The sequence below is a fragment of the Uloborus diversus genome, chromosome 1, assembly GCF_026930045.1.
Source record: "Uloborus diversus isolate 005 chromosome 1, Udiv.v.3.1, whole genome shotgun sequence".
Classification (NCBI taxonomy): domain Eukaryota; kingdom Metazoa; phylum Arthropoda; class Arachnida; order Araneae; family Uloboridae; genus Uloborus; species Uloborus diversus.
Genome location: NC_072731.1, coordinates 238831997 through 238846130, shown reverse-complemented (window position 1 = coordinate 238846130; position 14134 = coordinate 238831997). Strand labels below are relative to the sequence as shown.

The window sequence follows — 14134 nt, the reverse complement described above, 5'->3', positions numbered from 1 at the left end:
TGTCGGAGGGTATTCGGGGCACGTGCCCACCCCATTTTACGTATTAAATACTAGTGGTACCCGCACGGCTTTGCCCGTTGTTGACAATTAAAAGGGCTTTTGGTTTGCCTGTATATTTACAAATAATGCATGGTGAATTTCTTGCCAATTGGCTTGCCCATGTCACCAAGGGCGCCCATATAGGGGGGCAAATGGGGGATCTAGCCCCCCCCCCTTATAAATTGGAACTTCCTTGCTTTTAGTACTTTTTTCTTTGCAAAAATGTAAAAACATTTTTTCTCCAGACATTAATGAATAATTTATTAAAAATGTCAAACTTTAATTAACTCTAATCTGTACTGAAATCGATTTCTATGGGGAAAATGTCCTGCTAAACCATGGGGAAAATATCCGAGTCCCCCCCCCCTTTTTAAAATTTTGCATATGAGCACCCATGAATGTTACGGTTCCACGTTATGATAACTTGGTAATTTACTCGTCCATCTTATGATAATTTTTCTCGGGAACAAAATCGCATTTTCGAAAAATCACTTCGAGGTGCACACCCCATTGCTACAAATTAATTTTGTGCCAAATTTCATAAAAATCGGCTGAGCAGTCTAGATCCTATGCCCGTCGCTATGCCCGTCACAGAGATCCTGACAGAGAGAGATCCAGACAGACAGAGATCCAGACTTTCAGCTTTATTATTAGTAAAGATAATTAATACAAATATCTTGTTTCACCCAGATCAAAAACTCTTATCGATTAAGTTTTAAAATTATTTCTTTCATAATTTTGTTAAATAAAACTTTGAATTTCTGTATAATGTTCTTCAGAAAAATGCTTCAGGCTGTTTACGATTTGGTGTTTTCCAATAAATAATGTTTGAGTATTGTGATTCAAATCATGCTTATTAGCTGAAACGTGTCAACTCTCTTCGGGACAAAACACAACTTGGAAGCTGGACCATTGTGCCAATCCGCAGGCACAAGTGACTGGGGATTGGCAAAATTCAGGAATGCTTATGATTGCATGAAAACGGTTGAAATAGATATTTTCTCTGAAGAGCATTTATGTTTCACTCAAATTCAGTAGTGAATATCCATATTTCAAAAATGCTGTATGTGTACAATTTTTCTTCACATTTTATCCTAGGTTAAGATTTTTAAGGTGGTTGAATTCTGTTGTCCCGACCTTGATTATTCCTTTCTCTAAAGTCATCTTACACGTTGGGGAAATACTTTTGATTCTGGGCGCTCAATTGTAAAAATGAGACGAATAGCATGACCGAATCAGATAGTCCGGTTAATTTGAATTCGAATAGTTGGACAGTTTGGGCAATTGGTGCTTGGATAATCGGTACGACGCGTGTTTAGCATCTTGCTCGCTCTTTCTTCCAACTTCAGCCACGAACTGCCTTTTTTTTTTTTTTTCCCCTCTCCCAAATCTGTCTCTCTGTCCAGCAAACGAACTTTGCAAGATCAGGACGTATCGTCGCCTCAGAGCAACAGTAAGACATCTAATTCCAGAAATAACACTAAGATGTCCTACTGTTGCTCTGAGGCGACGATATGGTGTCCGTTTCTTATAAAACTCAGACATCACACTGAATATGAGTACATGCAAATATTTTCCCCATTATAACCAAATAATTTCGCCAGATCTCATTCGGGATGCGATGTTTTTTACCCCAAATTGGTTGCAGGATCGCCTAATTAAGCAGACGCCCACGCGTAGGTGCAGAAGGCACGAACCAGTCCCACCTAACGCGCTGCATGCTTTGTGAGGGCATTTTCAAGTAGATCATTAGACATGGCTTGGGAAACCGGACGTTTGCAGTTTACTTATGCATTTATTCACTTCCCAGCAACGCGAGAAGCGCTCCCTCACGCTGCGCTTCAAACGCAATGACACTTTTTACGATTTCCACCTCATGTTGAGAGCTAATTTTATGACCTGTGGGCCGAGATAACAGCCGTCAAATAGATTAAACGCACGACATTTTTTTTATACATTCTATTTTCACGAGAGGCTAAGAGTCGCTCATAAAAGCAAAATAAAACGGGTTTTGCGATAAGGTTTGCAAGACGGAACCGATCGAATGGTGATTTATTAATAATAGATGGCATAACAATTCACATAAAGAGGGAGCATGATATGTCATCATTAAGTGTTTATTATTCCGATTCGACGATGCATCATTCTGTTGTTTTGATTAAGCCTCACGTGGAAGGATATGGTTTTGCTCGTTTTTTCGCTTCTCTCGGTAATGCGTCGATTTTTTAATACCAGACCAGAGACTAGACTGCTTACGAGTGCACGAAAAACGAGCTGATGTGTGCATCACATGACTTCCTTTTACACCAATTTAATGCTATTTCCCTATTATTGCAATTTTAATGGGATTCTCTCTCTAACTCTTTAAATATCACTAGCAATGGCCACATTGAAAGCAGATTTAAAAAAAAAAAATCGCCAAATTTTTCGCCAAGTTGGCGACAAAACTTGGCAACCAAAAGACTGGCGATATATCGCCAAGTGACCGCCAAATTATAACACCACTTGAGTTTGCATCGAAATTAACAATGATTTCCCCCCAAAAAGGTGCAAAAGACCCCCTTAGGAACATCCGAAAGCAACCAAAAGGGGAGGTGCACAACTAGACCCCACTACGAGTCTATGTACCAAATTTCAACTTTCTAGGACATACCATTTTTGAGTTATGCGAGATACATACGCACATACGCACATACACACATACGCACATACATACAGACGTCACGAGAAAAGTAGTTGTAATTACCTCGGTGATGGTCAAAATGGATATTTCGCGTGTCTATACATTCTTAGGCACTTTTCCGCATGTGGTCGAATCGAAAAAAAAACTCAACATTCATTTGAGGGTGAGCAAAATGGAAATTAAGGGCGATTTTTGAGTGAAAATTTTTTCGCGAATACAATACTTCCTTTTTTGTAAAAGGAAGTAAAAAAAGGGTTATTTCACTTTCAATATGGAAGTTTTCGAATCATTAATTGGGGTGTTTGGGGCATAGAAAAGAAAAATAAAATCTAATTAAAAAAAATTGCTGGATTTAAATTTCTTAAGGGGTTACAGTACCTCAAAAATGATGAAACGATCAAAAAAAAATTTTATTGCTTATTTCAAAACAAGAAACTATTTTGAACACATGGGAAAAGTTTCAATGCTTTAGTTCAAATATTTAAAAAGTTATGAGTGGTTTTACGCCATGTTCCCTATATGTTCTTATGCAAAAGAAAAACTTCAAATTGCTTTTTCTCGATGATGGTTTTTTTGTGTTTTCATGTCATTAGAATCCCTAAGGATTTTTTTCTATTAAAGATACAGCTTTAAAGTAATATTTTTAGCAATTGGGATAACATATTTGACAAAACTGTGCATTAAATATGCATTATATAAATTACTCTAATGTTTAGAGCATGTTAAACCTTTAAAAACCAAATTTTTTAAAAAATAACTTTGATTTTTTACGTAATTAATCACAGAAAATTTTCGAATGAACTCATAAGCAAATGAATGCACAGATTTTTAGAGATGATTATAGTGATCATTTTGCAAAAAAACGTTTTTTAAACTAGTGCAAAAATAAAAAAAGGCTTAAAAATTTTAAAAAGTTGAAAATTTCCTCAATTTTTTTTGAATTTTTAAACAAAGTAGGCAATATTTTTAAATTTTGAAAATAAATTATTGATTACGAAATAAGTATGCATGTTATGGTTTCAAACAAATATAAAATTTATATAAATTAAAAGAAATTGCTTGAAAGACACTGTGACCCCTTATGTTTTTAAAAAAGCAATTCACAGTTTGGGCAGCGAAGATATTAGAAATTTTGGGATTTCATCGTTGATCATCATTTATTCATCAAACATTGCAATGACTGCGCCAATCACTTGGCAATAAATCTTGTTGCGGCTTACTGTTAGTTCTTACCTTACTTTAGTTTTAAGCAGAGCGACAGCTAATTCTATGATAAGCAACTTTTTAGGAGGCAATAGAATAAAAAGAAGAAGGTTTGGTTTATAGCATAGCACGCTGTGAAGTTACAGGATTTTAATACAGTTGAACTCGGTTAATAAGAAATGTCAGAAATCCACGAATTTGTTCGTATTAGCCGTTATTCGTAACAGCCGTGAATGAGTGATACTGTGAAAAAACGAAAGAATGCTTACCTATATTTAAAAAAATATTACCACAAATACACACATTTTAATCTGTTACTACATTGAGAAAAAAAAACATTTATTCCTTAGAAATGAATGTTTTTGGAAAATATTGAAAAAGGAAGCTGATAATCGACAATCGCGGAATAAGTTGTAATCCGCAATGGAAAATGAACAATTTTATCTCCGAGTTAATTGAAATGTCCACGGGTAACCAAATGTACAGGCTTTATTTTCTATCCAAAATATTTAATATTTTCTTCTCTATACAGAATGGGACTTCTACTACCTAAAAAAAAATTTTTTTAAATTTTTAATAAAGAAAATTGCAGTATTCATTTATATTTTAAATATAGAGGTCTGAAGTGTTTGTTCGGTTTAGCAGATACTTTTCAATACTTTTTCAATTTAATGCACGTATCATACGTGACATTTTTAATGCAATTAGATAGCAAACCAAACTTGACGAACAAAAAGTTCGTTTTAGCCGTGATTTCGTCTTAAACGTGATCGTATTAAGAGAGTTCAACTGTACAACGATTTTCTCTATTTTTGAAGGCAACATTTAACATGATTCGTTTTTCCACTGATGCAGCTAGAAACAAAAACCAAGTTAAGGTGGGAAAAAAACTTTTCTTTTTTTTGAAAACATCTGAATTTTGCTGGTTCACAAACTTAGCCATCGATATGCTGAGAAAACATTAAACTCAAAACATTTAATCGCACTCAGTATTTCATCAGTAGAAAATTAAATGTTAATAATCTAGAAAACAAGATAAAGATAGTAGAAAAGTTTCGCACTCAGTCATACAAAATCTAAAATTAATTTTTTTAACATTATTTTAAATTTAAAATAAACAGGGCGGATAGATTGGTCTGCATCGGCGGCAGCTTCGGTTATTTTGGGTCAGCCTATGGATTTCAGCCAAAGCAGCGCAACTTGGAACCAGAAAACTAAAATTTCATTTAGTTAAAAAAAATTCCCCATTTTATTTCAACCTCACAAGATTTCTACAATTTTATTACGCTGCGCAGAATATTATATTGCAAGACGAGAGATACATTGAGTATGTGTTGTGTACAATATAAAATATAGAAAACTGATGCGTGTTATAACATCATAGAAAAGCGCAACATTTTACCATCTATACGGTTTCTTTTGAAGTCAAGTAGAGTAGAACCTCGTTTGTCCGATTCCCGTTTATCGGGATCTCCGGTTTATCCGGATCCAATTTGTGAAGTTAAAAAAAGTTATATTTATTTGAGTAATAAATTTTAAATTATCTTAACAGGAACGGACTATAAAGATGCCAAATATATTCGGTTTTTGTTTTGATTAAACCTACAACTCCTGCATAGAACAAGTACAATGAAGTACAATGAATACAATGAAGTACAAAGAATAACGTAGTACAATTAAGTACAGGTATATATATAAGTTCTTAGTTTTTTTAGTTAATACTAATCTAACAAACACCATAGCGTGCTTTGGAGCGACAGTCCGATACCACTGCAGCTGGAGTATAAATGATCAAGTATTTGCTAAGAAACGACAATAGGTGATTTTGTTACAAAGCATTTTTTTTTTTCTTTAAGTGATAACTTTTTATGGGAGGGTAAACCGATTTATGACATAACACGCGTAACGGCGCAACTCTCGTCTGACATTCCCTTTGTTCGCGCATGGTGGGGAAAATTTTGTTTCTTTACTCTTTGAGTCAGCTTTAAGCGTTAAGTGATAGTAGAAAAAGTAATGAAACTAACAGAAGATGGATGATCGTCGCAACGTAACACAATCTCCTAACGAAAGGTGAGTTTAATAATGCAATATAATACCAATAACATTGTAAACAATATATATTCAGAACAGCATTTAATCTTAAAAATTTATTTTCAAAACAAAAACATTTTTGCGATTAGTTATACTAAAAATATCTTGCTTCATTTTAAACGTATTGTGCAATTAAAGTGTCAAAATATAAGAGCGGGAGGCGTAGCAGTTTATCAGAATGATCTTGATTGCATAAATATTGTCACTCCAAATATAGGATTACATATTAATAATGCTACAAGCTTTAACACGGCTACACAAAACGATATTGGTGAAATGTGTATAGTGGAATGTTTCAATGAAGCAAAGCAACAAATTATTATTGCCAACATATATATACCTCCAAACAAAAGTATTTCAAGTATTACTCAATTTATTGATAAACAGCTTATAACTTAAGAAGGTTCTGCTTTAGTTAATGAAGATTATTATATAATTCCTTTAATTTTAACCGGAGATTTTAATGTTAATTTTGCTTCTCATCGAGCTAAAAATATAGTATCGTTTCTGCAATCCAAATTACAATTACAAATGATTAATAAGCCAGAAGAAGCCTCTACAAGTCACGGAACTGTACTTGATGCAGTCTGCGCAAGATTTTTAGATAACATACAATGTCAAAATTTCGTTGCTTATTACAGCTACCATAAGCCAATTGTTACTTTCATAGGATTAAATAATGATAATAATTTAATCCTATGAAAGTTATCACTTCTGCCGAGCGTCCCGTGACACACTTTTTTTTTTTTTTTTTTGTGCAATATAAGATAAGTCTGCTTATTTAAGACTAGTGGTACCCGCACGGCTTTGCCCGTAGTAGAAAAATTAGAAGGCAATTTGGTTCTCATGTATATTTACAAATAATGTATGATGAATTTCTAGCCAATTGGCTATGTTCATTTGCTTGCCCATGTTACGGTTCCACGTTATAATAATTTGATAATTTACTTTTTCACATTGTGATAATTTGCACGGTACAATTTTCTTAAAATGGGAATAGAAAAAGAACAAAATCGAATTTTCGAAAAATCGCTTCGAGGTGCACACCCCCATGCTACAAACTAGCTTTGTGCCAAATTTCAAGAAAATCAGCAGAACGGTATAAGCGCATTGCGCCTCACAGTGGTCCAGATAGACAGAGAGACGTTCAGCTTTATTAATAGTAACTAGTGGCACCCGCACGGCTTTGCCCGTAGCAGAAAATTAAAAGGTATTTTGGTTTGTCTGTATATTTACAAATAATGTATGGTGAATTTCTCGACAATTGGCTAGCCCATGTTACGGTTCCATGTTATGATAACTTGGTTATTTACTCGTTCATCTTATGATAATTTTGCTCGGAAAAATTTTCGTAAAATTGGAATAGAAAAAGAACCAAATCGAATTTTCGAAAAATCGCTTCGAGGTGCACAACCCCATGATACAAACTGATTCTGTGCCAAATTTCATGAAAATCGGCCGAACGGTCTAGGCGCTACGCGCGTCACAGAGATCCTGACAGCGGGAGATCCAGACAGAGAGACTTTCAGCTTTATTATTAGTAAAGATAAAGAAGAATATGTTTTACTTGTGTTATCCTTATTATCCGGATTGCCTTTGGTCCCAGTTAGTCCGGATAAACGAGGTTTTGCTCAATATAAACAGATATGAAGTGATCACAAAGTTAATTTACATGGCTAACAGTTGTCTCATTGACTGAAATATTTGCAAGGAATCAATATCAATCATACCTTCTTTTCTCTCTTTAAGAACTTTAAACCCCTCTTTAAAAGCTTGAAATAGCTAACGTCCTTATTTAGCAACTGCGTTTCGTCTCTCTCTCTTTTTTTTTTAATTATAAGACATAAATATTTCCGTAATTATGTTTTAAATATTTTTCACTTCTCTCTCAGTTTATAATGTTAAAAAATATTAAAAAGAAAGATACCAGTATTTCTCCTATACGACTCTCTTAGTTGTACTAAAATATTATGTTCAATCAGAAACCGATATTATGAAAACGGAATCCATTTAAAAATGTATTAACAAGATTGAAAAATCATGACTAACAAACAAAATTGCTTTTGCATCTTTTATTGTTTGTATTGTATCGTTATACTTGCAAATGTATGGTTTTTAATTTGCCCCCGACTTAACCATTTCTCCTCTTTGGCTTTAATCATCTCCAATTATAGGAAGGCGGATCCAGAATCAACTTAGGGTTTCTTGTCCTAATAGGCAAGTCTAAGAATAAACTACTCATTTAAATCAGTTTTATGAGCCGTTCGTTAAGTTATCTTCTGTCAGAACCCCAAACTCGTTCATTTAAATGATTCTCTTTCTGAATCACTCCTTCAAATCATCTTCTTCGTTCCTCCTCCTCAAATCCACGCAAAAAAATAAAAATTACAAAGAGTGCCACAAACTCTTTCTTCGGGTAATTCCATTCCCAAACAGCGTTAACACGCATAAAATAAACTTGTCAATCCGAAGATTAAGCGCGAAAAATGGCTCGCTGATACAGGTGTTAGCAACAAAGGATCGCACCTGCTTCTCCCTGGCACAGTAAACATATTCCGCAACAACGGAAAAATGTAAATGCCTCTTCCTTCCCCCTCCGAGCACGTGCGATATGTTGACACTGACTCAAGCAGCACAAAAAGGCGTCACAAAATGGGGCTGCCCTCCCGTATAATAGACAAATATGAATGGGGTTTGGCAGTGGCGGGATGCCATGGATGAGTGCGAGCGTGAGCTTTCCTCCACCCTGGCTATTTTCCCCACACTTTGCACAGGTTAATATGGTGGAGAGAGAGAGATAGCTGGTTTCGGATAGTGTTGAGGTATGCGGTCCAGCTACTAACAAGACGATGAAAGTTGCCCGACCAGTTGCATGGGCTATCGGGGGAGCAACTTTTGGCATTCTATTGCCCAGTTGATGTATCGTCTCTATAAACGCAGTCTCGTGAAAGATAAGAAAGAGAATCAGGGTGAAAAGATCAGCCAATATATTGAAATAACGCCTTTCGGTTATGCAAAATTACAGTTGGAAACATGAAGGAGCTTTAACGATTTGGTGGATTTTAATGGTTTCATCAATTATTATATTGATGATCCAACTAAAAATCGCTATGATGATAAAACGAGCTGATGACGAGCATCACATGACTTCCTTTGACTCCAATTTAATTATAATAGTGCCTCGGAGTAAGAACAGAAAAACTTTAAATATTTTCACCACAAGTTTGTTGCAAACCGAAGCAAAAAAAAACGTTTTATACAGATAAATTTTCCCAATATTGGCAGTTTTAATGCGATTCAATGGTTAACTCTCTAAATATGGCCAAATTAAAACCAGATTTAAAAAAAAAATATCACACGATATATTGCCAAGTGTTTGCCAAATTAAAACACCACTTGAGTTTGCATTGAAATTAACCATGATTTTACCCTAAAAAGGTGTAAAAGACCCCCTTTGGAACATCAGAATGCAACCAAAAGAGGAGATGCGCAACTAGACCACTCCAGGAATCCACGTACCAAATTTCAACTTTCTAAGTCATACTATTTTTGAGTTATGCGAGATACATACACACATACATACGTACGTCATGAGAAAACTCGTTGTAATTAACTCGGGGATCGTCAAAATGGATACTTCGCGTGGTCGGGTTAGAAAAAAAATCAATATTCATTCGGAGGACGAGCAAAATGGAAATTAAGGCCGATTTTTGAGTAAAATTTTTTTCGCGAATACAATACTTCCTTTTTTGTAAAAGGAAGTAAAAATAATTGATGCTAGTAGCTTGGCAATGATTTTGTATTGAGAAGTTGGCATGGATAAAAAACAAAATTTTGTAAGAGGGAAAAAGATTAGTAGTCATTGAAATAACTGCTAAAACCATACTAATGACTTGTTTGTAGTATGTAACGATCGAGAGTGTTCTTAGTTACGACTTATTGGAGTAGGTGGGGTTTTTAATCTTTTTTTTTAATATTAGTTCTTATCGCTTTGGTAAAGTGCGAGAGAGAGGGTGGGTGGAGAGATTTCGCATAAATATACCAAGAGTTGACTACACAAAAATGTTGAGCATAAGGTAAAAGAAAGATTTTTGGCGGAGAAGAGAGCCTTGGCGCGTAAAAGAAATTAAGTGGGGGACAGTGATGATGGCACATTTTCTGCAAAAATTCCGCAAACAGCTTACACTTCAAGTTTTATCAACGCCATATCCTGTGATTTATCAGCGATTTCGTATAACCACACATTTTTCTCGTGTAAAATGTCGAGTTTTGAGTCGAAAATGGGTCATTTGTGGAAAATTCAAAAAAATCTGCGGACATTATTCTTTTATTTAAAGATATTTGAAGAAATTCTGCAGAAAATGAATCGCTTTTGACGGTTTGCTCCCGCTTTATGCTCCTTACGCGCCCTGGAAGATCGATCGCTAATGATCGGCTATGGGCTCGTCCATAAGTGATATCATGCTTCGGGGGGGGGGGGTCGTGAAATTGTTGCAGTTTGTGACAAGGAGGAGGGAGAGGTGGTTCTTCCTAGTGCTCCCCTGCTCCCCCCCCCCTTCAATGTCTTTCTAATTTCAATAAATCTGATGATAGCATCTGTAAACGCCTCCCCACCGTTTTCCCTACAACCACACAACAGCTTTTCAACAAGTCCTTTGTCACTGAGACATATTTCCAATCTCAGCATATTATACTTTTAAGGATTGTTAATAATTAATAAGCAATCAATTGTATTCATTACTGAGAAAAAGCCCGAAACCTGCCACAAAATGAGCGTTGACTAAGTTTTCCTTTTAGAAGAAGTTTCTAGGTTGCTTATGTAGTACAGTAAAAATAGGGGTCGGACCCAAACATCCAAAAAAAAAAAAGCTAAACCTGGTGCAAATTGTTTATTACCCTCCCAATAAGAACAGGTAAAAAGTCCCACCCAATTGTGCGTCGGGTTTTGGAATGGGGGGCATGTAAAAATTGCTATTTTGGGTATTTTCCCAGAAATTTTAGAGTAAATGTAAAGTGAGAATATTATGTTTTACTAAAATTAAAAGCATGAAATTAAAGGTGTTTGACCCCCAAGAGGGATGACGTAACCCACCAATGCTACAGATCCCCCCTATCCCCGTAAAACGAAGCAGTACCCCCGAACCCCTCTTCATACGTTTCATGTGGAAACATTATTTTATGCCAAGTTAAAGTTAGAAATCGAGTGTGTCCATTTTCCAAGATCGATGATGCACCTCCTCTCAAAGCTACAGCACCCCCCCCCCCCCCCGCTCCACCAAATAAAATAAATCCTCACCCCGCCCCCCCCCCCTCCCTTTTATTTCAAGTAAAAGTATTATTTCATGCAAATCAAAAATGCATTAAATCAGGACTGTCCACTCCATAAGAATAGTAGCTCACCTCCCAAAACGAAATTATATACTAAAATATAATCCTTCCCCCCCACCCCCTCTAATGGTGCACATTTGATTAAATGGCCAGAAAAATTACGCTGAACTGTTTTTCGCTTTCAAATGATTTTTCCTAAGTTTCTAACAAAAAGTTTTCGTTATCAAGATGTTTTTTGGAATCTAGATCCTCAGCAAACTCGTTATTGTTGCAGCTATGTCTAACACAGTTTGTGCATATAATTCAGCACTTCAGTCCACTTTCAGACTTATCAAACATTCACTATATCTAGTGAACTCCTCAGAGCAAGCACAAGGTTTGAGACGCAGAAAGTCTTCTAGAGCAGAAGGCTTGACAGTTGTAATAGGACGCAGATTATATTTCTGTGGTGCTTTCTTTGCACCCATCAAAAATGACACTAGCTTTCCCATACTTACAAATTACCTATACACTGCATTGCTGGCATATTTCCTTGAAGTTTACAGATCATTACCAAAAATATGATCAAGCATGTATCTTCCATCTATTACATATGAGGCAGTGAAAAGCAAAGGGATGCAAATGGGAAAATTAAAAATTTGGAGATAATCAGTACAAATGGTTGGTGAACCTCTCCTGTATGTTGAGGCAAGAGATGGTACTAATAGACCTGGTAGTTGCTTCTATACAGCATAATTTAGAAAAGAAAATCAAGGAAAACCTACCTAGGATCTTATCTTTAAACGCCTTTTATTCAAAACTTGAAAGTGTCCACTTACATCCCTTTGCTTTTCACTGCCTCATATATGACACCAGCTGTTCGTTCTCTGATGGTGGATGAATCTTTTACTTCAGATAATAGCACTTTAACGATACAAGATTTCTTTCCTTCTGAAACCAGATTCATCGAATACTAATGGAGGATCAGCGCATAACTCGTACCAAAAGTTTTTAACAATTTGTTATTCCATCTTTACTGTTCATACCATTCGGTGTAAAAGATGGTTTGGGCTTACACATCTTTACCAATAGTAAGTACTCTCCTAACAGAAGCTAAAACATAACTGTTTACCTCCTTTACAAAGAAATGCCACAAAATTGTTTGCCTTTCAATATCCTTTGATGCTACTACCCGAACGTTAAAGGTCTCATCGCAACTCACCTTATCATCAGCGAGCGATACCACTACCAACTTGAGAGGGATGAACTTCTGGGGGCTTTAGAAACGGATTGTGAATTCCAAACTGGGAGACAAAAAGGTGTAAATATTTAGCATTCTATTGTTGTATTGCTCATTGCTCTCATCAAGACTTGTTCTATCGTTGAATCACTATAGATTCTAGACCACCTGAATTTGTCACTGAGTTAGATCGTTGTATAGCTGATGTTTGATGTGATCAAATTTTTTTTTTTATCGCATAATGTACTCAAAAGTTTGAGATAGTGTTGAAAGTATATGTCCGCATACTTAGCATAATTCACATAACCAGCTGCGTAAAAGAGAGGTAGCTCGGCGTTTGGAAATGAGAACCCCCACCGACTTAGAGGGTGTAGAATTGCAGCATTGCCCATCTCACTATTGGCAATTTCGGTTTGTCTCCCCTTACGGTGATGGCAAAAAATTGTAGAATAGTTGAAGTTTGTTAATCAAGAAGAAGTAGGGAAACTTTGGTCAATTTGGAATTTTTTTATGCTGCACACGAATTTTGTTTTCCAGCGCTCTAAACAGTTTAATAACTCCAGTCACAAATAATTTGGTTAATGAGCTCGCTTAGATCTTTTAGAATTATCATTCTGACATTACTATATCATTGTGTGGCATTTTGTACTTCGGAAAAGTTTAAATCTGGGAAATTTTTTCGTGAACTTCACTGCAATAGTTGATTTTAGAATGTAAATTCAGGCCCCCCCCCCCAAAAAAAGGGAAGGAGCACCCCTTAAGTGTGACGGAGTATCCATCAAGAATAAAAGCCCTCAAAAAACAAAGAAACACCCCTTGAAAAAACTGCCTTAAAAATTCCAATGACGCAAAGCTGCTCCATGACCCCCTCCCCCCATTCCCCCCCCCCCACGCCTGTGCACCCCTGTTAATTAGAATTTTTTTCTGTTAGAGTTTATTATTTTACTATTATAGAGTGGTTTCTGCGAGTTTTGAGAATTTTTTTTAAGTAATAGAAATTATTTTTATTTAAATAGAGGATTATTTTGTCCCCCCCTTCCCCCCAAAACCCGACGCGCAAATTGCTGGGACTTTTTACCCCTTCTTGCTGGAAGGGTAAGAAGTAATTTGCAACAGGTTTCACTTTTTTTTTTTTTGGATGTTTGGGTTTGGCCATTTTTTGGCCTAATTTTACTGTACTAATGGAAGTCAGCACCTATAGAAAGAATACTGCACGTGTCGGCTTTCATATCTACAGAATTTGCAATAGTATACTGCATTTGTGCTGCATGCTTCTGAAATAAAATTTTGCAGACACCCACATTTTTAACCTCTGGTGCCAAAAGAGGGGTGTTCTTAACTTGTGTGTCCGTTTCTCTGCCTTGCATCGTAGTTCCTAAATGGACGAACAAATATTTATTCATTTATTCATTATGTTTGAAAAAGGACTTGATCAAGAGTGTTCTAAGCTATTATTCATTTAGTCAGGGTTTTTTTTTTTTTCTTTTCTTTTTCAATTTTGAATTTGATATTGATCTTTATAGGACACCTGTTTTGTTTACCTTTCCTTCATTGAAATCGCTTTTAATAAA

At 35.8% G+C, this 14134-nt stretch overlaps 1 protein-coding gene across 1 annotated transcript in view; it reads right to left on the bottom strand.

Moving 5' to 3' along the window:
- Nucleotides 1-14134, bottom strand: part of LOC129225971 (protein pangolin, isoforms A/H/I/S-like) — a 238450-nt gene that overhangs the window by 147507 nt on the left and 76809 nt on the right. The window lies entirely within an intron of this gene.